The sequence below is a fragment of the Ochotona curzoniae genome, unplaced genomic scaffold (assembly GCF_017591425.1).
Source record: "Ochotona curzoniae isolate NIBS_2020 unplaced genomic scaffold, NIBS_Ocur_1.0 scaffold_2587, whole genome shotgun sequence".
Classification (NCBI taxonomy): Eukaryota; Metazoa; Chordata; class Mammalia; order Lagomorpha; family Ochotonidae; genus Ochotona; species Ochotona curzoniae.
In genome coordinates this window covers 12,798,565-12,822,362 of record NW_024467096.1, presented here as the reverse complement: position 1 = coordinate 12,822,362, position 23,798 = coordinate 12,798,565, and the positions used below count along the sequence as shown (strand labels likewise).

The following is a 23,798-nucleotide window of genomic DNA, read 5'->3' as shown; positions in this document are numbered from 1 at the left end:
TCCTCTAACCTGCTTTTCCATCCATGGACTTAGATATGTTTATGGGTGGGGTGTTCATAATGCAGCGTTTTTATAGTATGATGCTAATTTATTAAGTCAGTTAATTCTTTTATATATTTTAGGTAAACAATACTATTTTCCATTTCACATGTGAGAAAGTGGAGGATTAGAATGATAAAGTAATTTGATTGAGAGGAAATAGGTCCTAAATAAAAAGGCGATTCAAAACTCTCAGGGAAAATTGGAATTAAAAGGTAGATTTGTTTTGGAGTAGAAGTATTTTGAATGTTTTATTTTTATTAATTATACATATTTCCATGAACTTTCTAATGAGCTCTTGTAGGCTATAATTCATATTTTCTAATTTGAGACCTCTTTTTTTCACTGCTACATGATTCTACACTGCGTATTGCCTTGTTTTACTGGCATTTAAGGAGGTCATGTTCAGGCCTTGAAAGGACCAGAAGTGCTTAGAAGGCTGGTAGTTTTCAAGCTGTTCTCCCTTATGCCTGGGGAATGTGAGGGATGGTGCTGGGGCTGGGGTGCTGGTGGAGCAATGGGGGAACCTGGGAGACTCCAAGAGTGTTGCTGAGCTTTGGGGTGAGAGGTACGGGGGAGAATGATGTGAGGTGGAGTAGGCAAGGAGAACTCTGTTTTTTGCTACCTCACAAGGGGAGCATCTCAAAGCATTCAATTAAAGAAACATTCTGTTGAAAACCACTCGCTAGCCTTCTTCCTCTTGTTATTAAGAGCTTGAGTACCAGCCACGAGTTGAAAGGGGTCCTAGGGAACCCTTAACATTGGGACAGTTTGTTAGAAGCATTTATTTTAATCTGGATGGTCAGGACTGTGTATTCATGGAAATACTTGATCTATCCAGTTCCCTCTGAGGAGCTGGGCTGGTGGCTTCTTAGTAGCGGTAACTTGCATGGGGTCCTTGAGCTTGTGGGTCTACTTGGCCATGGCTCCCATTGAGGAACATTTGCAGATGAGTTCGGTTCTGTGCACACAACAGTTGACATTGCAGATGGTGTTGTATGACTTCCTTGCCCCAAGCTGCAAGGGTGTTGCCTTATTGAATGCATGTTTTCCTCAATGTGTCTTCTGTGTTCATGTTGTTGAGAATAAGGGCAGCGTTCCTGATCCTGAGGCTGGCTGGGAAGATAAGCAGTTTCTCCCTATTGTTATCTATGGTGGATACATGAGAATGATCTAGAAATGGGGCTGTGAGAGTCAGTGCAATGGGAAAGAGAACAATTAGAAACTGGACTGTGCAGCCTGGCATCTCGGGGTTAATTCTGCCCGTGAATTAGGTAATCCTGCAACTCTTTTCCTTTAAGCCTTCATTTCCTCATCTGTTATCTGGAATGAACCTGAATAGTTCCTGGGGTTGTTGCCGATTTTAAATGACAGAGGTATTAACTTGCTGGGTACCATGACTTGCACAGAGTAAGCATTTATTGCAGTGGCTATTGTTGCTACTATGATGTGGTTGTATGGATGCACATAACCTATTTTTTAGTTTTTAAGATTTTTTCTTATTTGAAGATGTATTATTTATTTATGTTTATTATTGGAAAGGCTGATTTACAGAAAGAAGGAGGGAGAGAGAGAAAAGTTGTTCCATCCACTGATTTACTCCCCATGTGGCCAGAATAGCCAGAGCTGAGTCAGTTTGAAGCTAGGAGCCAGGAGTTTCCCTCAGGTCTCCCATATAAGTGCAGTATCCCAAGGCTCTGGGTAGATGACTATTGAGAAGATTCTATTGCTTTCCCAAACAAGCATGGAGCTGGATGGGAAGTGGAGCAGCTGGAACACAAACCTGTGTCCACATGGGATCCTTGCACATGCAAGATAAGACTTTAGCTACTGAGCTATTGTGCTGGGCCTGAGCTTATTTTTCAGTTCTCATTAATATTATAATCAGAGCTGTAGTTCTCCAAAATCAGGAATATAACCCAACCACCACAGTGTACAACAGTTTGACTTTGCTATACTTTGCCGAGTTTCCTCTATGTGTCTGCTCACTTACCCCCAGCCTCATTAGTAGTCTATGCATCTAAGCTTGACACTAACATATTTTCTCCTGGATTCAAATTTTTCCACTAGCTTGGATCGCCCTTTTCTCATCCATCTCTGCCTCCTACCCAGCCTTTTATTTTTTTAATACCTAGCCCCCAAGTCCACTATCCGTTTTGGGAGGAATCCCTGAGAAACCCCGGATGTAGACTTTACTGTATCTGTTCAGCCTCTTTCTTGCAGCAGGCTTGGGAGCTCCTTCATAGCTTGTCTTCACAGCTCTTTGCTGTATGTCCCTGGGGATTTAAACACACACACAGAGTAGGTGCTCACACATCCATGCAGTTATTGGTAGTTTAGTGCCTTTCTCACAAGTTCAGCATAAGGAAATCAGATTTCAGGCCAGCCAGGAAACAGTCATCACTCTGTTGTGTGTTCCTCAGCGTTGAGGATGGATTTCTGGGGAAGATCCAAACCTTCTGGAAACTAGCGAGACAACTGCAGTGAGCTGGCTCTTTGCAGGAACTGAGGAGAACCCTGGCGGTGAGGGTGCTGCAGAGGCCTAAGAAAGCCAGACCAGTACCTGGTGCTTTCAGAGCTTCCCTTGGTGCTCACCAACTCCCCCAGGTGATCTTCAGCAAGACCTCTGGTATGTGATTGCCTTGGCTGCTGCTTGCTGCCTGGGATTCCAGGATCCTAGGCTGAGTTCTTTGTGAGCTGTGCTGGGAAGTTTAGTGATTGGGAAGAGTCTTATCTTTTTGGTATTTGCAACTTGAAATATCTTGTGCCCTTGATTAATTTATGTTTGAGTGTTTCCTCTATTCTGTTTGGTAAATAGCTCCTTACTGTACATTGCTCTCCCCACGGGCTTATTTCAGAAAGACTGGAGCCTGTGTTTCTAACAGCTTCTCTGAGCAAAACATCACAGGTCACATTTCCGGAACTCAGAATCTCATGGGGCCTTTCAAACGTCCATCTCTATTATCTCCTTTTAACCCAGCATTTGGTTTTTAGCTGGAAAAGGCCATTTTGTCTCGAACCATCCTGTAGGCATGTGCAACTCAGTGTTTGAAAATCTGACAGCTGCTGCTGAGCTTTGAACTGCAAGACTGAGCAGCATATAGAGAAAACATGTAGAACGTCAAGTCCTTCCCCCTGAATTCCCAGAGCCCTGCTGCTGCTTTGTCTTGTGAATGACCTCACTGCTTTCTGTAGTTGTAATGGAATGCACAGTCATTTACAAGTAATCGCACGGTAATCCCTTACACTTTGGTAACACCTTCCTCTTTCCCAGAGGACTTTCCCTCTCATGATCTCATTTGATCCTTATAACCACTCTGAGAAGGAGGAAGAGTGGCAATTTTAATCTCTAATTTTCAGGTGTACACACTGAGGTTTAGAACAGTTAAACAGTTAGCCAAAGGTCAAACAGTTTGTATAGGGCAGGCGTGGAATTAGAACTTCAAGTAGTCTAATTTCTAAACCAATGGGGTTTTAAAATTTTGTTTGTTTTTGTTTTTTATCTTTTACTGTTGGTGTGGCCGGAAGAATACACTGAATCTCTTTGACCCTCAGTTTTCCTGTCACAAAAATGGATATGATATTAGCTCCAGAGACAGTTATCGGTGGGGATTGATATTAAATTGTCTGGGAAAGCATTTAATAAATGTTAAAGCACAGTAAACTAACTAGAGACATTATGGCCCTTATTTGGTGGGCCTTGACTCTAAGTAGTAAAAATGAACCCTTGAAAACCCTGAGGTCTGGAATAGTGGTAAAACTGTTGAGGTTCCCAAACATCCAGCTCCTTGATTAGCAAACTGACCACACCATGCTGGCTGCTGGCTGCTTTGTTATTCTGGGCATATGGTGGAGAGATGCTCTCCTCCAGCGTCCACTCTTACTGCTCCTTGGAGGGCCCTCATATCCCTGAGACAGTTCTGATCTTACAGAACTGGAGAGTGGTAGTGGCAAGCTGGGAATGGATTCTGTATCACTGAGCTTTGTCTGTAATGTGGTGCACATGGACATTGTAGAGGTAGACGTGGCACTGTTCTTGAAGGTTCATCTGCTCAGATTTCTCACTAAAGTACAGAAGTCCATCTGGCTGGGATTTAACAGGGTACGTCTTGTGAGGCCACAAGGCCAACAGTACATATGCTGAGTGGGTTGCTCAGCAGTAACACATTGGAAAAACCCCAGAAGGATGGATTTCAAGTTGGCAAGAAATGCATCAGGAGTCAGCAACGTGACGTGATCAGGAGAACAGCCACGGTGAGCCGAGATCTTGGAAAGCTTTGTTTCTGTGTATGTATTCACCTACAAAAATTCCAAACCAATGAGACGTAGGTTGACATATGGTCCTAATAGGGCGAATGAGGAGTAGGAGGTTGAAGACAAGGGAGTTATATTTTGCTTCTACATAAGGAAGAACTTCATGGTGAAAAACTTGGAATTTGCATCTGTAGGAGGTTTTGAGCTCTGTGCCTTGGGTAACCTCAGGAGTACTATGGAGGAGTCATCAACCAAGGCAGGCATTGGAACTATGATTCTCAGTAACCCGGGGTGGGTGGGGGAGGAAGACAGGTGCATAAGGGGCCATTTGTGGTTGGCTCTCCAAATATTGTTGGCAAAAATGGAAGGTAAATTTCTTCTTTCCTCCTGATTTTCATGTCCATCCCTGTGCTTTACCCTTGAACCCTAGTTTTTAGAGGTCCTAGACCATCCCGACGTCACCATTTTTCAGGATTCCTCTTTCCTCTGTTGGCCATGCCCTTCTTGGGATGATGGAAGGCCCTCTTCACTTCTTTTCTCCTCTTCAAATCTCTCTCTGAGTAAAGCTGGGAGGTGCACAGAGGTGAGAACTCTATACTGGATTCTGATTCTGGCATGTGGAGGAAGATTCTTTGATCCTGTTCCTTAACCTGTTTTAATAAACATGAAGCTTGTGTTCCTCTGTTAAGCATGCAGTAAAAAAGGAATGTTTGCTTATAGCATGCTTGTTATGGTATAAAACAAGCAATCAAAGTAAGTTCATGAAGACTGGAAAAGCTAAGTAGAAGCTGCTTTTAGCACATCACTGGGCTCTGTGGGGTTGTCTTTCCAGTGTGTGGATGGGACAATGTGAGAGGAATGCTGAGCGAGTGATGTGGCCTTGCTGCCTGGGTCCCCTTACTTGCTAGGAAGGCTGTTTATAGCTCTAACACTCCCTGGGAGGTGAGAGTGAGCACCTTCCTGGTACAGGCTAATGGGCCAGAAAAGTGGTAGTGCTTCTGGAAAAGGACTCAGACATTTTACATCCAAACTATACGACCAGATCACACCAAGACATGAAGCCACTGGGATGTCAAGATGTGGAGGCTGGATTCCCCTCTGTTCCCCGCTTCCTCACACCCTTCTGTCAGCGTCTCATCTCTCTTATTCAGTCTGGCTTTATTTTAGATCTAATTCACTCTTCTCGGCTTCCCTGCTCCAACTTGGTCTTCAACCACCTCACAAGACCTGAGGTTCAGAGTTAATTTTGTCAAGTAAACTGCGCCATCTCACCTATTCATGCCCAACTACAGCATTTGCCCAACAGTCTGGTTTTATTCTGGGTCTTTAAGTCCCAATGTGTGGGACCCGTCAAGAACAGTGACAAAACTAAGTTCCCAGGTGGACTCCCAACTCAGGAGAAGCAGGGTTGTTTCTGGGAGTGTTGAATTGCAGCTTCTCTATTTCTGTCTCTCTCTTTGATAACAGTCTTGTCACCCCTTTTAGGTGCAGCCCCACAACACCTCTTGCTCCTCCTAATTTGGTTTATTACATCCGTGTAGTTGTATTCAGGGTGGTTCCATTCCATGGTGAACTCAAACCTTTCAAAGTAGTCATTGTTTAGGTGGGAGACCTTTATTTTTTTCTGTAATGGGACAGTGTATGAAGGCATTGAGACTGTACTTCTTTGGGGGTTAATAATTGACTCCCAGTAAGGAATTCTGTCTCAAGTGGGGCATGTTCTTCAAGTGCCAGAGGAGAGAAGGGTGATTTTTTTTTTTTGACCTCCTCCAGCCTGCTTCCCCATATTTGGAAATGTTTACCCACTACACTGATCTATTGGAAGGGAAGGAGGTGACTCAGGGTTTAGGAGAAGCAGGATTTGAATTCTTGTTTCCAGAAACAAAGTCCTCCCCCTCCCCCCGTCCCCACTCTTCCCTCTTCTGCCCCTTGTTCTGGATGCTGAGGACAGACGTGCAGTGCTGTTCCCCTTGGCCTGTAGGACCACCTACTTGATCGTGCACTGCCGTGAGACTGAGGGCGTGTGACAGGGAGAGCGGCTGCCCGTTGGGCCTGACGTCGTGTGAGTACATCATTATTGCCAAAAGCGAATGGTGTTTGTGCTCGCAGACCTGGGGCTAATAGCTCTGTGGGCTGGCTTGCTTGCACAGCGATGTGATGTGTTGCTGAGAGTGCTGACTGTTTTAATGCGGGGAATGAGCAGCTTTGGTCCTGGGGAATGTTCACAGTGATGTTTAAAAATGGGAAAAATTCTATCTATTAAAAAAAAACTAGGCAGTTATGCCCTGTAACCCCACCTGTAGCCTACCTGGAGTAAGGCAGAGAGGGAATTTTGGGAGTGCTGTCATGTGTTTGATTGCTGGAGCTAGAGCAGTAAGCTAAAACGGAGATCTCTGCCCACTTGGGAAACAGTGGCTTTAACTTGAAAGCAGAATGATGGTTGGACTTAGGTTATGTGGCATCTACAGTCTGCAATAGATGCCTTAGACCTAGGGCTTTGCATAGATTTGATGCACTGTCTAGAGGCGGTTCATTGTATCAGTGTCATTTTATAGCATAGTAAAGGGCAATAGGTGCTAGCCTGTCCTGAACGCACCTGGCTAACCAGGCAGAATTCGGATGCAGACCATGTCCTTCCTCTAGAGCTCAGCTTCTGCTTCTGGCACAGCAGAAGCGGATGCCCCGTGGCAGATGAGAACATTGACAGGTGTCCTGGAACTTACTTTTCTGAGTTACGACTGTTTTCCATCCTGTTGCCTGGATTCACATACTTCACATGTTTTTCTTTTTTTATTGTTTGTTTTCTTTCTTTTTTTCACTTCTTTTAACGTTTTTCTCCTTTGGATTGCATGAACATTGCTAGATGAAGCTTTCTAATCTCTTCTCCTGCTTGTTTGTTTTCCCTTGTCAGAAGGCAGGGCTACATAGTGTGTATCTTTATTTTTCTTTCATCATATGCTGTGAAAATTAGGCAGAAGCCTTGCAAGATACCAATCAGTATGTTCCATCTGAGGCCCTATCACTACTCTTGAGGCTGTATGAATTCTCTTTCAGAAGTGAGCCCTGATCCTGAGGGGGGTTTAGCCACATGCATACATTTTAGCCTGCTTGAGAGGACAGAGACTAAGAGGGCACCACCTTCTTACAGCCCCCACGTGTGACACAGACCTAGTGAGTGTCTTACTGAATCAGCCCAGTTTCTCACTCTTTTCTCCGTTGCAGGGAAAGCACTGGGATATAGTGCCATTGAGTGGCAGATGGAACAGAGAGCAGGAGCTTTCTGGGTTCTGCTTTGTCCTGGCTGCTGTTGAGGTGGGAGGGGGTGAGGGTGAGACCTCTCTGAAGCAGCCAACACACAGGAAGAGCCTGCAGGGGATCCCTAGAAGCTGCACACAGCCCAGCTCCTCCTCTGATCCCTTGCGGTTGGGCAGCCACCATAGATGTCCTGCTGGTGAGGTGAGATGAGAGTACCTTGAACTTAAGAAGCATCACAGGCTCTCCTGCTCTGAGGCTGGGGGCAGGCACTAGATTAGAATTGGAAATACCTGTGTGGACAAGAAGACTGTTAGTAAGGACAAGTGACGTGAATTGTTGGCTAACTGGGTGTCAAGTATTGGGCTAAATACTTTATGTCAATTACTGAGTCACCACCACAGCTGCATGTGAGTAGGCACTACTTTTAAAATGTAATTGGGTTCACTTAAGTTTAATTTTTAACTGACACATGAAAATGATACATATTTTGGGGGTATCATGTGATGTCTTAGTACATGAATATACACTGAACATTGTTCAGTGTAGGTTAAGCAAAACTATCTCCTTGTATGTTTAGCGTTTCTTTTTGGCAAAAACATTAACAATCATCTACCTTGTTAAAAAGTTGCATATATGTACACACACATATCCATACATACACTCACATTTTGCGTTATTTTTATCTGTATAGCCACCCTACTCTAAAATGGAACAGCGGAACCCTATCTCCTATCTGGCTATAACTTAGTTCCTCTTAATGAACTGAAATTTCTCCCTCGCTCCCCACTGTGCTTCGAGCCTCTGGCAACTACTATTTCACTCTTCAGTTCCATGAGATCATCTAAAAGTTTTTTAGATTATACCTGTGAGTGAGATCATGCAGTAGCTGTGTTACGTTGCCTAGGTTGTGTTACTAGCCTAAATGATCTTCATGTTGTGTGGACAGAATTTTATCCTTTTGGGTAACTCATTTTATTGATTTGATAAAGATTTATTCTCATTAGAATGGCACACTTACAGAGAGAAGGAGAGAGAGAGAGAGAGAGAGAGAGAGAGAGAGAGAGAACTATCTACTGGTTCACTCCCCAAAGTCCATAACAGCTGGAGCTGAGCCAATCCAAAGGCAGGAGCCAGGAGCTTCTTCTGGGTCTTCCACACAGATGCAAAGTACTAAGGCACTGAGCCATCTTCCCATGCATTCCTAGGCTATAAGCTGTGATCTGGATAGGATGTGGAGCAGCCAAGGCATGATGCAGCAAACCATTTGAAATCTCGGCAATTGTAAAGGGAGGATTTAGCCAATTGAGCCATGGTGCCAGGGCCTCCTATTGCTTTTTTTTTTTAAAGATTTATTTTTATTTTTTTTTTTATTGGAAAGGCGGATATACAGAGAGGAGAGTCAGAGAGGAAGATCTTCCGTCCGATGATTCACTCCCCAAGTGAGCGCAACAGCCAATGCTATGCCGATCCGAAGCCAGGATCCAGGAACTTCTTCTGGGTCTCCCACATGGGTGCAGGGTCCCAAAGCTTTGGGCTGTCCTCGACTGCTTTCCCGGGCCACTCGCAGGAAGCTGGAAGGGAAGCGGGGCTGCCGGGATTAGAACCAGTGCCCATATGGGATCCCGGGCATGCAAGGCGAGGACCTTAACCACTTGCGCCACCGCGCTGGGCCTGGCTCCTATTGCTTTTAATTTTGATGAAATGCCCCTGAAACTTACACTCTCTACTATTTTTATGTACACATTTGGGAAGTACTGAAGGTATTCATTTCATATTGTGGTGTAGTCCATCTCCAAATCTCCATCTTGCTGAGCTGGAACTCTGTATCCATAGCTAACAACTCTCATTCCCTCCCTCCAACCCTGGCACCTGCCCCACTGTCTGTCTCCATGGATTTGAGCACTCTGGTACCTCATCTAAGTGAAATTCTGCCACATTTGCCTTTTGTTATCTGGCTTGTTTCACTGAGTGTGTCCTTGGGGCTTGTCATGTGATTGCTTGTGTCAGAATTACTCCTTTCTGAGGCTGTAGGCCATGGGGTTAGATGACTGCTCATTTCCTATGGACTTTTTTCAATGCTCTTGTCTTTCTGTTGTTGTCAGGATTATGGAAGAGTGCGCTGGATTGCAGGAGTGCTTTTCTTACCTGACTACAGTTAACTCCCTTTTCCACCTGGTGTGTCCATGGCTGCCTCTGAGCCTCACTGTTCTCACCTGGAGGATGGACTTTTGCTGCTGGCAGTGAACATTTAGTCTGGGCTGAGTACTGAATTCAATATTCCCCCGTGGCTTATCTCTTATTTTCCTAGCACTCACACAAGGCAGGTGCTAGTATCCACATTTAACCTGTGAGAAAGGAAAGGTCTAGAGAAGTGGGAGATGCTGCTTCCGGCTGTGGGAGAGAGCCCTATAGTCTCTATGTGCAAGAACTGGTGACCGAAGTCTGCTTGATAAAAGCAGCAATGATGTAGATCTGCCTGGCTCCCTAGTCCAGGAGGTCAGCCGCTCTTTTTTTTCCTTTTCCCCAGATAATCTTTTTAGGTCTCTTTCATCTGCTTTGTGCATTCACCTAATTGTATTAAATCTTGATTGGGTTCCCACCTCTGGACCTTGTACTGTTCTGGGCACTACCACAGTATAGCTAGATTGAAGATTTAAACACACAAGACAGCGATCCCTTAGAGCTTTATACTCTCGTAGGTATGTGCCGAAGAGGCAGGTAGGGTGTAAACATGAGAATAAAACAGAATGTCAGTAACCCAGAGAAGGATTTGCAAAGGGCACACAGCTGAGTGTGAGTAGAGGAAAGGCTCTGGGATGTGGGGTTTCAGCCTAGCTCTGAATGCTAAGGAACCAGCCATGGGGATAGGGGGCACTGGGAATAAGTGTGATATGCCAGCAGGTGGTGGGTTGCACCAGGGAAGCATGAGGGAAGAGCCAGCAGGGTTGGCATGTGTTAGAAACCAGAGACTTATGCTGACTCAGACCTGAGTCCAGGTGTGATTGGAACCATATAAGTTGTATTTGGCAAAGAAGGGAAATATACTTAAAATTTCTTCCTTCCTGCCTGCCTTCATCCCTACCTTTTTTGCTATCTTCTCTCCTTCCTTTTTTTCCAGAGACAGGGAGAAAGAGAGCAAGTAAGAGAGAAATAGATGCTTAAACTTTCTTTTTCCATGTCTTCCTTCCTGCCTTCTCTCTTTCCTTCCTTCAAGGTGTGGGGAGAAAGACAACAAGCAAGAAGAGCATAACCCTTCTTTGGTGTACTCCTCAAATGCCCACGACAGCCTGGCTGCAGGGAACTAAAAACTGAATACAGGTGTCCACAGTGGGTGGCAGGGACTCAGTCATGGAGGAATCCCTGCTGTTTCCCAGGATCTGCATCCATTTCAGAGTTGAAGCTGGCCTTTGAACCCAGATCTTGCTTTGTGTCAGATGTGTTCTATCTGGCATCTCACTGAAGGTCAAGAGGAAGACGTAGAGTGCAGGGCACAGAGCAAGAGCAGAGAAAGTTTCCATTGAAACTTTTGCCTTTATCGGGGTGAGAAGAGGTAGTCCCTTGGGGTAGAGTGGTAGAGAGAACAAGGGTCTGTTTGGAGTGATTGTTTAAAAGATGTCAAGTGTGATGGCCTTCAGCAACAGTGTCAAACTAAACAGGCAGAATTCGAGATACCCATATGTGTAAAGATGTGTGCAGTGAATGAGGTTTGCACAGAAAAGCATCAGCAAATTTAGGACCTCTGCTTTCTAACCTTGAGCTTTGGCCAAGGCATGAAGGGCAATGGCTTCCTGTGTCTGTCTTCCAGCAGAGAGCTTTTGGACCGCCTCAAAGAGGCTCAGAATAACGTGTGACTTCCTCTGCTCACCCTGGGTATTTTCACAAAGCATTCTTTCCCACCAAGAATTTGGGACTGGCAGAGTGATGTTGACTTGAAGGGCCATATTTAACATATTGTTTTTCCCTTATATGTTGTCTGTTTTTCTGTCACCTCTTCATGGTGAGAAACTTTGAACTTGCCTGTCAGCTGGGTCTGCATGGCTATGTGGGAGATGGAGGAGGAGGCCTTTGATGCCCTTCCCCACTGTGTCTCCCGGCCCCTCTGGGCTGATCTCTTTAGTTTTCATTTGAGTTCATACTTGCTATCTTGTGCTGGCTCCCTTTAAATTTCTAAGATTTTCTTATAAGTATCCATTTTTCAGTAAAGAAACTGATCTCACAGAGTTGAAGCCATTTAGTCCATGACCACAACAAGGTAGTACCTGATTCAGATTAAGAATATGAAGATTCAATCTCTTGTGCTCTAGCCAGCAGGCCAAAGTGACTTGGCCCTTGAACCCACACCTGGCTATTCCATAGCGATCTTGCCCTACACTGGGCCCATACCTAGAGGTTACAAATGAAATTCAGGTAAAGCCCACTCCTGAGGCATCCTCACAGACTTTCTTCAAGGAGTTTACAGTCTTAAGCTACCAGTTAAAAAAAATATCAGTTTAACATCCTGTCTTGAAAACAATGTTTTGTTTTTGCTCATTTGAGTTTCCTTTAAGATTTCTTTCATATTACCCATTCATCTAGTCCACAAACATTTAGTGAGTTCTTACTGTATGCTAGGCATTGTGCTAGGTGCTGGGGATTGATTCAGAAGATAATTTGGAGGCGTATGGAAGGGGAGTGGATAATTACAGCACAGTGAGATAAGTGCTATAATAGAGGGATATATAAAAAGCTAGAAATAGCACTCTGAATAACATCTCTGAACAAATTGCCTGCTTTTTCCTTTTGGATTATTCCCTTATGTATATTGCCCAAAGTGGGATTACTGGGTCATTTAAAAGATGAAAACAATTTGGCACAAAAAAGATGTAATGACTTGCCTGGGGAATACAGCTCAATTTTCAACAGGGGAAACAAAATTGTTGACAACTCCAGATTTAGACTACTTCGCAAGAGGATCAGGCAGTTGTTAAACCAGCCCTGTGGACAGTGGCTTCCAGCGGGAGGGGCACTTATTCTGAGCATGTCAGCCCAAGTGAAGAAACATGTGTTCTCATATCCAATCTCACAAATTAATACTTCTCAGAGGAATCTAGCTGTGTACATATCATTGTTTCCATTATACAATGGAGGCACCTGTGCCCTTATTATAAAAAGAAGTGACTTGCTCAGAATTCCATAGTTAACAAGTGGGGAATCTAGGGATCAAGTGCAGTTTCTGATTCTGCTCTACTCTCACGTTTTCCCTGCCTTCTAATGGGTATGTGGGATCCAGCTGGGCCCTGGAATTTGTTTAATGAACTGTACAGGCTCTTCTTAAGGTCATGATTTGTGAGAGAAGTGTAGGCATTCGTATCCCTCTCTATACTGTCCTTCTGAAAAGGGCTCAGGGAGGGGCCATCATTTCTGAGTCGGGCCTAGGTTCTGAAAGGTTATTTGCTTGGCCCTAGCTCCAATGCACAGAATTCCAAGGGAAGCCACATTCCCACTTTGAAACATTTGTTGTTTCCCTTGTGCTTAACGGCATGAGACAAAAACTTAAGGATCATCTACACTGAGGTAGCAGTAGTATCTGTGTTCTCCTGCCACAGGATTCTCTGACCTTCCCCAAGAGCACCCTGTGTTTTCTCGCCTTCATGCTTTAGTTCATGCAGTTCCTTTAGCCTGAGATGATCTCTCCCTTCATGGGTAGAATTCATGTTACTCCTATAAACTTCTGAAAGAAGGAGTACATGGTCATCTGTCTCCGCCTGCACAACCTGCACCACCTGCACCACCGGCATCTGAAGTGCCTTCTCTGTCCTCTGTGATGCCCACTCGCAGCACAGGTGTTTATGAGGCAGTAGGGAGTTTATGTAGGGTGCTTGTGAGGAGTGGATTTAGATTTGGATCCTAGCTCTGATACATGGAGACTTCCAGTTAACCTCCTTGAACCCAAGTTTCCCTCATCTGTGAAATGGGTATAAGCTGCAGGCCCGTTTCATGATGTGACGTGAAGACTACCACTGTCCTCTGTGCTGCTTCTCTGTGCGTGTGCTCTCTTCTTTGGTTTATGTTTCATCTTTCCTTCCAGATAGGAAGCTCTTTAAGGGTCTGGAGGGTACTGTATTTTTTTCACACCTCTAGGTGTGTATCTGGGAAATGCTTCCAGGGCTCTTTAAGGGAAAGGAGCTCCTCTTGCAATCTAACTGGTGATAATAGCACAGGCTGGTTTGCTGTCAAAGGCTCCAGTCACATGACACCAAGCACAGCCTGGATTCCCTCTGGGTGGATTTGTAGACATGCACAGTACCAGCTGCATAGGCCCCCAGCTCCTGCTTCTCGAAAGAAAGGAAAGAATATAGAGCTCATCTCTTGTCCATTCTCAGGTTCAGGAGTTGGGTGGTACTCACTGCAGGTGGAATAATGGTCCTGCTTAGAATGTGTGGTTTCCTCCCTGAATCTTCTGGGGATATCTTCTGTGGGTGAGAATTCCAGATTTAGATGGAAGGACCAGGGGATGTGGGACAACTCTGAGAGACAACTTGCTGAGATCCAGTTGCTCCTCCTCTTCCTCTTTGTCCTCTGGGGTTTAGGCCATAGAGAAGGGGTACTTTCAGAGGTAGCTGTTCTTCAGATTCCCTCACCATTACTATGCTGGTCAGAGAAGGGGTTCCTTTTTTTGGAGGGATAGCTCTGTGAGTTGTATCATTTCTCAATAAGCAGCACCATGAATCTCATGAACCAAGGGCTTAGGCCTTGGGATACAAGGCTCCCCATGTTTGGGCTGTAACATTCCTTTCTAGCCTCCTGTGCCACTGCATCCCTCTGGTCTTCTGTCACTGGCCTTTGCAGATTAGTCACTTTCCCTGAGAACACTGTGAACTCATCCTCTGCTGGGCTTTTGCACATCATGTTCCCAAACCTATTTTATCTGTCGTACATAGACATTCTCTTGGGTGTTCAGGCTTAGTTTAGAAGTCACATCATTTGCGGAGAACTTCCAGACTCTCCACAGAATATTGCATAGATTTGTGATTTTGCACTCTCTTCATTCTGTCTTATGTGTTTCTCCATGTCTCCAGGGAGGCTGTAAGCTCTTTGAGAACTCTAGGCATGCCAGACTTAGCACCTACTCTGCTAGGTCCACATACTGTGTTATCAGAATCAGGAGATGCTAAGCAAGCATCCGTTTTGTGCGCTTTTGAATGCAGAACACATGACATGGTATCAGTTAACAGTTATGCCAGAGGGTTTCAGAAGCTCACACAAGGAAGACCTGTGCTTATCTGATCATGAGCCTAGTCATTTGAATTCTGATTTTGAATTGGCTTGATGTCAGCTCAGCTCATTGCTAATCATTCTTGGACCTATTTCTCATATACCAATGTCTTTCTGCTTAGTGCCAGGTCTCTAAGCTTTTTATTTCACATAAGAATGCAACAACAAGCTGGGATCCAGAAAGGATTTACCTGCTTTTAATAGAAAGTTTTAAATGCAAGCATTTAAAAAATCCTCATCCTCTGTAAAACATAAAAGTGGAAAAGTGTTTTTAGGGGCCAGTATAATGGGTGTATCAGGTTAAACTGCCTATGTGATGCCAGCTCCCATATGAACACCGGTCCAAGCCCCAGCCGCTCCATTTCCAGTCTAGCTCCATGCTATTGCATCTGGCAAGGCTTTGGAAGAGGCCCATATGCATGTGCCCCTGCACCCATGTAAGAGATCTGGAAGAAGCTCCTGGTTCCTAATTCCAGGCTGGACAGCCCCTGCTATGGCAGCCATTTGGGGAGTGAACCAATAGATGGAAGATCTCTTTATCTCTTTCTCTCCCTCCATAACTTTGCCTTCGAAATAAATAAAAATAACTTGTTTTGTTTAAGAAGAAAATGTTTTTCAGTATATTTCTACTCCTAGTGGGATAACTGTCTATGTTATAGCTGTAACTATGAACTAATAAAAACTTGTGTTGGGGAATTTGATTTTGAAGACATGTGTTCAGATTATGGCTTTCCCATTTACTCACTGTGAATCCTTGGGCAGGTGTCTAGCAGTTGTCTGTTGTTTCCTCAGAGTGCAATTGAGAATCTTTCTTTCGGGTTGTTGGAAGTTTCATATGGAGTTTTTTCCATGAACTTGAGGTTTTATTATTGTGTTTTTAGAGAACTGATTTGGAGGTTTTACAGCAACAACAATTCCAGAAAGTTTGGTTTTGAAAGAAAATACTTAGGTTATAAATATATATATATATATATATATATATATATATATATATATATAAATATATATATATTTATGCACTTTTAACTCACTGGGTGGGACACAAAGATTAGTTACTCTTCACTAGGGTATTGAAGATTTCTCTGCACACCCCTCCTAAAACTGTTCACCTAAACTGTTGACATATGTCTTGTTAGAGTTATAGAGTTAGACTACGCGAAAAATAGCCAGGTTCTGCAAAATCATGCTTCAATGCTATAAACTGCTAAATACTAAAATTAAAATAGACATGAGACAGCTGAATAGTAATCTATAGCTATTTTAAGGTGTATAGAACCCGGTTGTATATAAACTAATAATTGTAATGTCAATGTAGAAGTCATAGGATGTGGTTCAGAACTTGCACTCTTTTTTTTTTCTCTCTCTCTCTCTTTTAACATGCTGGTTACACAATACCATGTCAACTAATTCCATTACATTATAAATTGGTACTGATGTAATGTCGGGGCTTTTCATTGATTGGGATGATACTCTTTCGGCTCTACCTTCAGACCAGAGACTGTCCCCCCATGAAACCGTTGAACTTATCTAGATAGTAAGATACTGGAGTCGGGCCCGGTGCAGTGGTGCAGTGGTTAAGGTCCTCGCCTTGCACGCCTGGGATCCCATATGGGTGCCATTTCTATCCCGGCAGCTCTGCTTCCCTTCCAGCTCCCTGCGTGTGGCCCGGGAAAGCAGTCGAGGATGGCCCAAAGCTTTGGGACCCTGCACCCACATGGGAGACCCGAAAGAGGCTCCTGGCTTCGGATCGGCATAGTATTGGCCATTGCACTCACTTGGGGAGTGAATCATCGGACGGAAGATCTTCCTCTCTGTCTCTCCTCTCTGTATATCTGCCTTTCCAATAAAAAATAATAAAAATAAATCTTAAAAATAAGATGCTGGAGTCAATGCTTTGTAGATGCTTACAAAGAAAGAATCTCAACTGAATTTGAACTGTGGTAATGCAACAAGGTGGAGGAATCCCCCATGGGGGGGGGCAGGTCTTGGGGAGGGGAGGGAGGAATCCCAGTGCTTATAAAACTGTGTCACATAATGCAATGTAATCAATAAAATAAATAAATAAACAAAAAATAAATATAAAAATTGATAAAAAAGAAAATACTTATTTATAAGAAAATACTTAATTTATATATAAATTATATATGTAATTGTAATATATAATATATAATATATATTATATAATTTAATGTATAACATATAATAATATAATATATAATAAAAAATATATAATTTATATATATAAATTAAGTATTTTCTTAGATTTTCTTATATGCCTATTTTTAAATGATGGAATGCATAAATTTAGAGGTCAAGGTATAATCAGTTTCTAATACACTTAGGGAACATATGAACTGTACAATTCAGTTTTAGCTGAAATAAATTAGAAACATGAAATAATAAGCTTTGAAAAATTGTAGAAATGCTGGAAGGGTTGAGTGTGAATTAGTGCACTGTTGACAGGCTGAAAGCTGTATAGGCTAACTGTAGAATCACAGGAAATGATGTCATAAATCCTGTTGGACAGGTGGTCTTATCCATATTTTGCATATAGGAAAATTTGAGCTGTGAGACCGATTAAACTCATTGATGTAAGTCCATTATCAAAGCCTTGGATGTTTGGTTGTACTTTTGATGGCTTCTAGAAACTGTTTTCCGTTTGTAGATGTGAAAATATCTGCCTTTACTTTGTTGGTTTTTTTATGTTCTTCCTGCTGGACCACACACTAGCTTGAGGTCAGTTAAAGTGGTGGACATGTGCAGTTACGATGTCACATAACTTGGCTAATCAGTGTTTTTACTTTTCAAGCGTCTGCTCATGTTATGTTTCGTTTTGAGCAGGTTTGAGGTATCAGTTTATCAACTATTATTTCTTTTCCTTATTTGGGAAGAGATTTGTCATTGCCAGTGGCATTTTTAAGGTATTTCATATTTTCTTTTAAAAAATACAGCTGGGAAATAAAATGCTTTGCTCTATTCCACCATCATCTGCAATTTATGAGCATCCGTGTGGATGAGGTGTCAGGGAACGAAGAACCATGGAGAGGGCTTCAGGTCAAGTCCTGTTTCTCCTTTCAGTGTATCACGTCTTCCCATAACAAAAGTGAGGATGCTCCTAAGTGATTTCTGAGAGTTCAAAATTCTGTATGTTTTCTGCTGTCAGCCAAAGCAATCAATTTCTGCAAGTTGCGTAATCCTGAAGTTGTTTCTTTGATATTTTTCAATCTTTAGATTTAATGTATTCAACAATATATAATTTTTTAAAGGGAAGCTTTTATAGATATTTCTGAAATGTAAGGATGGGGGGGATAAATGGATGTTAAAAAATAGAAAACAACCAATTAAATAGTATATAATATGTAATTCTCCTTGGAAACTTACCGCGAAATTGAGGAGCACTATAACAACTGGTAATTTAAATTGCATTTGAACTCTGCTAATGGTTTGTTTGCATGGGAACTTCAATCATTCCACAGCCGTTTTTTAGCAAAGCTGCCTGTTCTCGTTGTGGAAAAGAAGACAAAAAATATTAAAAGAGAATTGACAATGGGAAAGGGAAGCCACTTTTATTTGTGCTTGGAAGCAACCTGGAAAGCCTGTGAGGTTGCCTTGGGGCCAAAGGTGGAAAGTTTTCCTTTTCCATGAAGTTAGACATCTGGGAAGTTAGATGGTCCCTGTTACTGTTGTGGAACTTGTTGTGATGTATGAATCTGCACAAAGCAGCTTTGATTTTAAAGGGATCAAGAGTTAGGGGTTGTCTTTTGGTTTTCTGTGAGATTGCACTATTGACAGGTCTGATGTTGGCCTGCTATCAACTCATGCCGCAACATGCTCAAAGATCATGCCTTCTCACCTGTTTCCCTGGAAATGGTGTTGAGGATTTTGATGACCCTGCAGAACAACAGCTCTCAGGCCTGCTCCTGATTTGACTGACTCTTTTTGGTGTAATAAGGCGTAATTCCTTTCTAGGAGTGTGCAGGAGGGAGGGTTTTGAAGCAGATGCTCTGTGGCCTGGATTGGTAAATGCTGGTTTTTCTCTAAAGTTGATTGTGTGATCCGGTGTGAGTCCCCCATCAGAGGGGCAGTAACTGGATGTGTGAATCCAGCCCTGCAGTGCCTGTCAGTAATGTATGCTTGCGGAATGGCCACCTCCTTACATGGCTCCTAGGGTCTCTTCCTATTATTTGGAAGATTCTAGGTCCATCCCCACTTTGAGCTTATGCAGATATTTGGAGACTGAGTCAAGTAATAAACATGAAACAATAGTATGAATAGCAAGGTAATAATTAAAATCACAACAGTAAAAATGCAAGTGTTTTTCTTTGATATATGAATTTCTTCTGTATACACAAAGGAAAGGTTAATAATAGCCCTTGTTCCTGCAAGATTTCTCGGCTCAAATGAATATTATATTCTTTCTAACAAAGGAGCACTAATACCGTAAGAAAGGGATATAACTTGCCAATTTCTACCCCTAACTTCTCAGCTTTTAGGCATAAAACTAAAGGGCAAATGTAGTCACTTGGTCCCATAGTTGAAAATTCACCTCTGTCCTCTTCTTTCAGATTTTTTTTTAATTGATGCCTTTCAGATTTATCTGTTACTTTTTTCTTTCCCAAATGTATTGATATATCTCTCCCATCTCCTTTTTTAAGAGTTAAATTTGTTTTCAGAACTGAGATAGGAACAATGAAACACCAGCATTCTCTTTTCCTATCCTGCTGAAACAAATTAATACAATGAAAATAGTAGGGATTGCCTGGGGATGCAGGGATGCAGGGATACAGGGGTAGACCATTAGGGTTATGGATTTTGAGCATGGCACTGTGTCTGGAAAAGCCTAGTCAGAGATGCCATCAACCTGGGAAGTTCAGAACTAGCATGACTATCGACATTCATGAGCTTCTTCTTTTTCTTTAGGTGGGAACGTTTGATTTTTAGAAACAGAACTGAAGACAGAACTCCATCAACAGATTCACTGTCTCACTCAGCACTTGTCTTGGGAAGATCCTGCTGCTCCTCTGGTGAGTCCTACACATACAAAAAAAAATACAAAAAACAAAAAACCAAAAACAGCTTTTTCTTTCAGCATCAACGTGCATACTGTACTGAGCTTGAAAAAAATTCAGTGGCTTTTCCACTTCACATATGAATAAAAGTGACTAGGATTTGCAACTACAGAGGATGGAAACCATAATTTTTTGGACTTGATTGAATTGGGAGTGGGGAGGGTATAATTATGCTGATAAAATATATGGCAAGGCGAAGTCAGGACTCAGCTCTTGGAAGGTGGCTTGCAAAGTACTGGAGGAAAATTTGGACGAATGATGACTTCAGATTGCCAATAATTGCATTGCTACCTTTTTTCTCCTTGGGTATGGAGCAAGTGTTCTTAAAATTCAACGTCTGAAATGAACATGTCAGTGGAAGGTATTGGGGCACACATTTGTACTTTTTATTTTATGATCTTATTCTGTTTCTCCTACTTCTTGAGGATGGGGAGACTAAATTTACCCAGGCAAAGTATGTGCATCTTTGCCTTTAAGGATTCACTGCACTGTAGTGAGCATGAATTCTGTTGTGCACTTGAACATGGAAGGGGTAGCCAGGCAAGGTAACCTTTCCTTTGGGTTTGGGACAGTTTTATATGTACTGGTAGAATAGAGCATCTTGTAAAAAATAGCAGTGGTCTAAAGAATCAGTAGTATAACATATATCTGGCTGTGGTGAGATTTGAAGCAAGTAGTCCAGGAATTTTGCATCAGGCTTTCAATTAGGATTCTGGATCTGTGATCATCACCTGGGGGCCAGCCCCTTTATGCTTCAAGCATTGGTTTTACACTGACTTAGTAATGTCCTGCCGTGTTCATTGTGTAGTTTTCCAAAGCTGAACAGATGCTGATGTGATAGAGAAAACCCAATTTCTTTTAAAAGTGTGACTGAGTTTATACATACGTTTTATTACTCTGTCTTTTCTTAGCATCCAACTAAATTTCTGTGTGCCTGTTGCTCTGTACAGTATCAAAGGCTGGAAATTACTACTTAGACTCTTAAACAGTTTAGCCTGTTAAAATGGCAAGTGTCCCTTCCACCCCACCGCATCATAACAAAGCGCAGGTGTGAATCTTTGCGATCTACTCTGCTTCCTAAGTTTGTTCAGTATTTTAAATTATGATGAACATGAAGCTTCAAATGTGGATTTGTTGGGTTTTTTTAAAATTTTATTTTAATTGGAATTCTCCCTCAAACTCCCACCCCCTGACACATTTTCTCCGTGTTGCTATAATAGTATAGTCCTTCATAAGGAGTCATGATTCCATCAGTCTCTTATTTACGTGTGCCCTGACATTGCTGCTACAGACAGTGTCAGACAGTCCAGCATCCCATTGTTTACACATTTCTAACAGTTTCATTGGGAGTCCATCTTTTGTCAAACTTGGATTTGAAAATGAAAATCAAGTGGTTAATGACAAAATGAGTGAAATTGCCTTCAAGGGAACAGGCTAGAAGAGATGCACAAATTTTTGTTGTCCATCAACTAGTTAAGAGCCAAAAGTGGTTTTCGTCTTCAGAGATGCTAATGCAGCCTTAGACTTCAGTATGGAGTATGGTGTCTTGAGCAAAATGAGTGGGTGATCTCAAAACCAAAAAGGGTTAGTGGGAAGGGGGCCTTCAGGCTCACCTTTACAGGACTGCGACTCTTTCTTTGTCTGCTTCTTGCTTTGCTGTTTTTGTGTGCTGGCTTCATTCTCAGGAGCTCTTAAGTTAGAATCATGGTATGGTTGCTCTCTGCAGCCCAGGCTATGTACCCCCCACTTTTTAAGATTTATTTATTTTTATTGGAAAGTCAGATATACAGAGCAGAGACAGAGAGGATGATCATCTGTCCACTGATTCACTCCCCAAGTGGCCACAATGGCCAGAGCTGAGCTGATCTAAGGCCAGGACCCAGGAGCCTCCTCTGGGTCTCCCAGGCAGGTGCAGGGTCTCAAGGCTTTGGGTTGTCCTTGACTGCTTTACCAGGCTACAGGCAGGGAGCTGGATGGGAAGCGGGGCTGCCAGGATTAGAACCGGTGCCCATATGGGATTCTGGTATGTTCAAGGCAAGGACTTTAGCCACTAAACTACTGCGTTTGACCCCTCTTGCCTTTTTTTTATAGTCACAAAGGATTGGGCCCTGGGTACTTCTCATCAGTCACTGAGGCTGGCAGAATAGGACTAGGGTATTCATGAGTCAGGTTTCTCCTAGAGCTGAATTTTGAGGTGGTCCCACTCAAATCTCTTAGCAGCCATGTAATAGAGAAAACATGACCCTTTTTAAAGTAGTTTTTAGAAATTGTTAGATTAGGAGAAAGGACTAGATGTTATGTGAGCAGCTGTGGAAATTCTACAAACCCATTAATCTCCCTGTTCCCATCAGTCCCACCTGGGGGTGTCAGGATTTACTTGCTTCATCTTCCTAAAGGATCATTAACTACCTGAATTCTATAGCAGGATGCTACTGGGACCAGGAATTATGTTATCTTAGAAACTGTGACAGTAATAACACTATGGAGAAGGCATGATACTGGGGCATATGTGATCATGGCTTTCAAGGGCATAAGGCCCGGGGGTAGGAGCTGGCAAAGCTGTGCAAAGTGACTTGGGCTGCCAACATCCCATATTGGAGGGGCTGGGTTTGATTCCTCACTCTGTTTCCAACTCCAGCCTCCTGTTAATGTGCACCTTAGAAAGCAGAAGGTGCTTGGTTCCTGCCCCTTCTATGGGAGATCTGATTTAAGTCCTTGGCTTTTGGCTTCAGGCTGGCCCCTGGCCTGCTGTGGATATTTGCAGGGAGTGAACCAGCAGATGCAGGATCTCTTTGTGTCTATGTGTCTGTACCTGCCGCTCTGTTGTTCAGATGGAATGAAAATAAATATTACCTTGTGAAAGAATACAAAACCCAATTCAAAGAGGGATTGTACCACTTATTCATGTTCTCAGAGTTTAGTGGGTTTCCTGGCATACAGTTTGTGTTCTTTGTATTTCTATGTTTAGAAGGGATACCTTGTAAGGTTGAGAATGTTCTTTTGCTTGAGTGTGTTTTGTCAAGCAGTGGCACACTTTTCTTGGAGACTTCGTTTCAGGATCTGTAGGTTGGACAACTCTGATTTATGAGTGTGAAGCTAATGACTAGATAGAAAGTGACTTAGGAGAGGAAGAGGTTTGTGAATGCACAAAGAGACTGTGAACATGGTGGGATAGTGGTAACCAAAGGCCTGCTAAGTATTTGACATACATCCCTAGGGGAAATAATATCTCTACCCTTATTTTTCTGATCCAAGAATTAGAAACACTAACCATTGCTGTATCTACTTCTCATGTTTGTTTAGAGCACATGTGCTCTGTTTTATAGATGTATGGCTGATTTGTATGCTATAATAGGTGGTCCATGCATGATAGCTGCTTATAGTTTGTTTCCCTTTTTAAAGATTTATTTTGAAGCCCTAGTGGCTAAAGTCCTCACCTTGTATGTGCTGGGATCCCATATGGGCACAAGTTTGTGTCCTGGCTGCTGCACTTCCCATCAAGCTCCCTGCTTGTGGCCTGAAAAACAGCTAAGGGTAACCCAAAGTCTTGGGACCCTGTACCCACATGGGAGACCCAGAAGAAGCTCCTGAATTTTGGCTTCAGATTGGCTCAGCTCTGGCCGTTGTGGATACTGGGGAGTAAATCAAATGAAAGATCTTTCTTTCTGTCTCTCCTACTCTCTGAATCTCACTTTCCATTAAAAAATAAACAAATAATTAAAATTTATTTTGAAATTAAAGAAAATTATGATAATATGTTCTATCCCTGTTCCTGGTACATAGTACTTACTCAGTGTATGAACTTCCTGCGCTTTTATTTTCCCAGGACTGGTAGGGTTAGTGTTAGCACTGGTCCTCAGTACTAGAAAGGATCTAGATCTAGAACCTTATTTAATAATAACAGTTAGTGCAATAGAATTGTGTATG

At 42.8% G+C, this 23,798-nt stretch overlaps 1 protein-coding gene across 2 annotated transcripts in view; it reads left to right on the top strand.

The window, feature by feature from the left end:
• Positions 1-23,798, top strand: part of LOC121171399 (LIM domain containing preferred translocation partner in lipoma) — a 694,421-nt gene that overhangs the window by 47,710 nt on the left and 622,913 nt on the right. The window contains exon 2 of one of the 2 annotated variants that reach the window (XM_041003127.1): positions 19,723-19,826. The exons of the other annotated variant lie outside the window; for it this stretch is intronic. The gene's annotated coding sequence lies outside the window, so the exon portion shown is untranslated. The remainder of the gene's footprint in view (positions 1-19,722; positions 19,827-23,798) is intronic. 2 annotated transcript variants of the gene reach the window in all.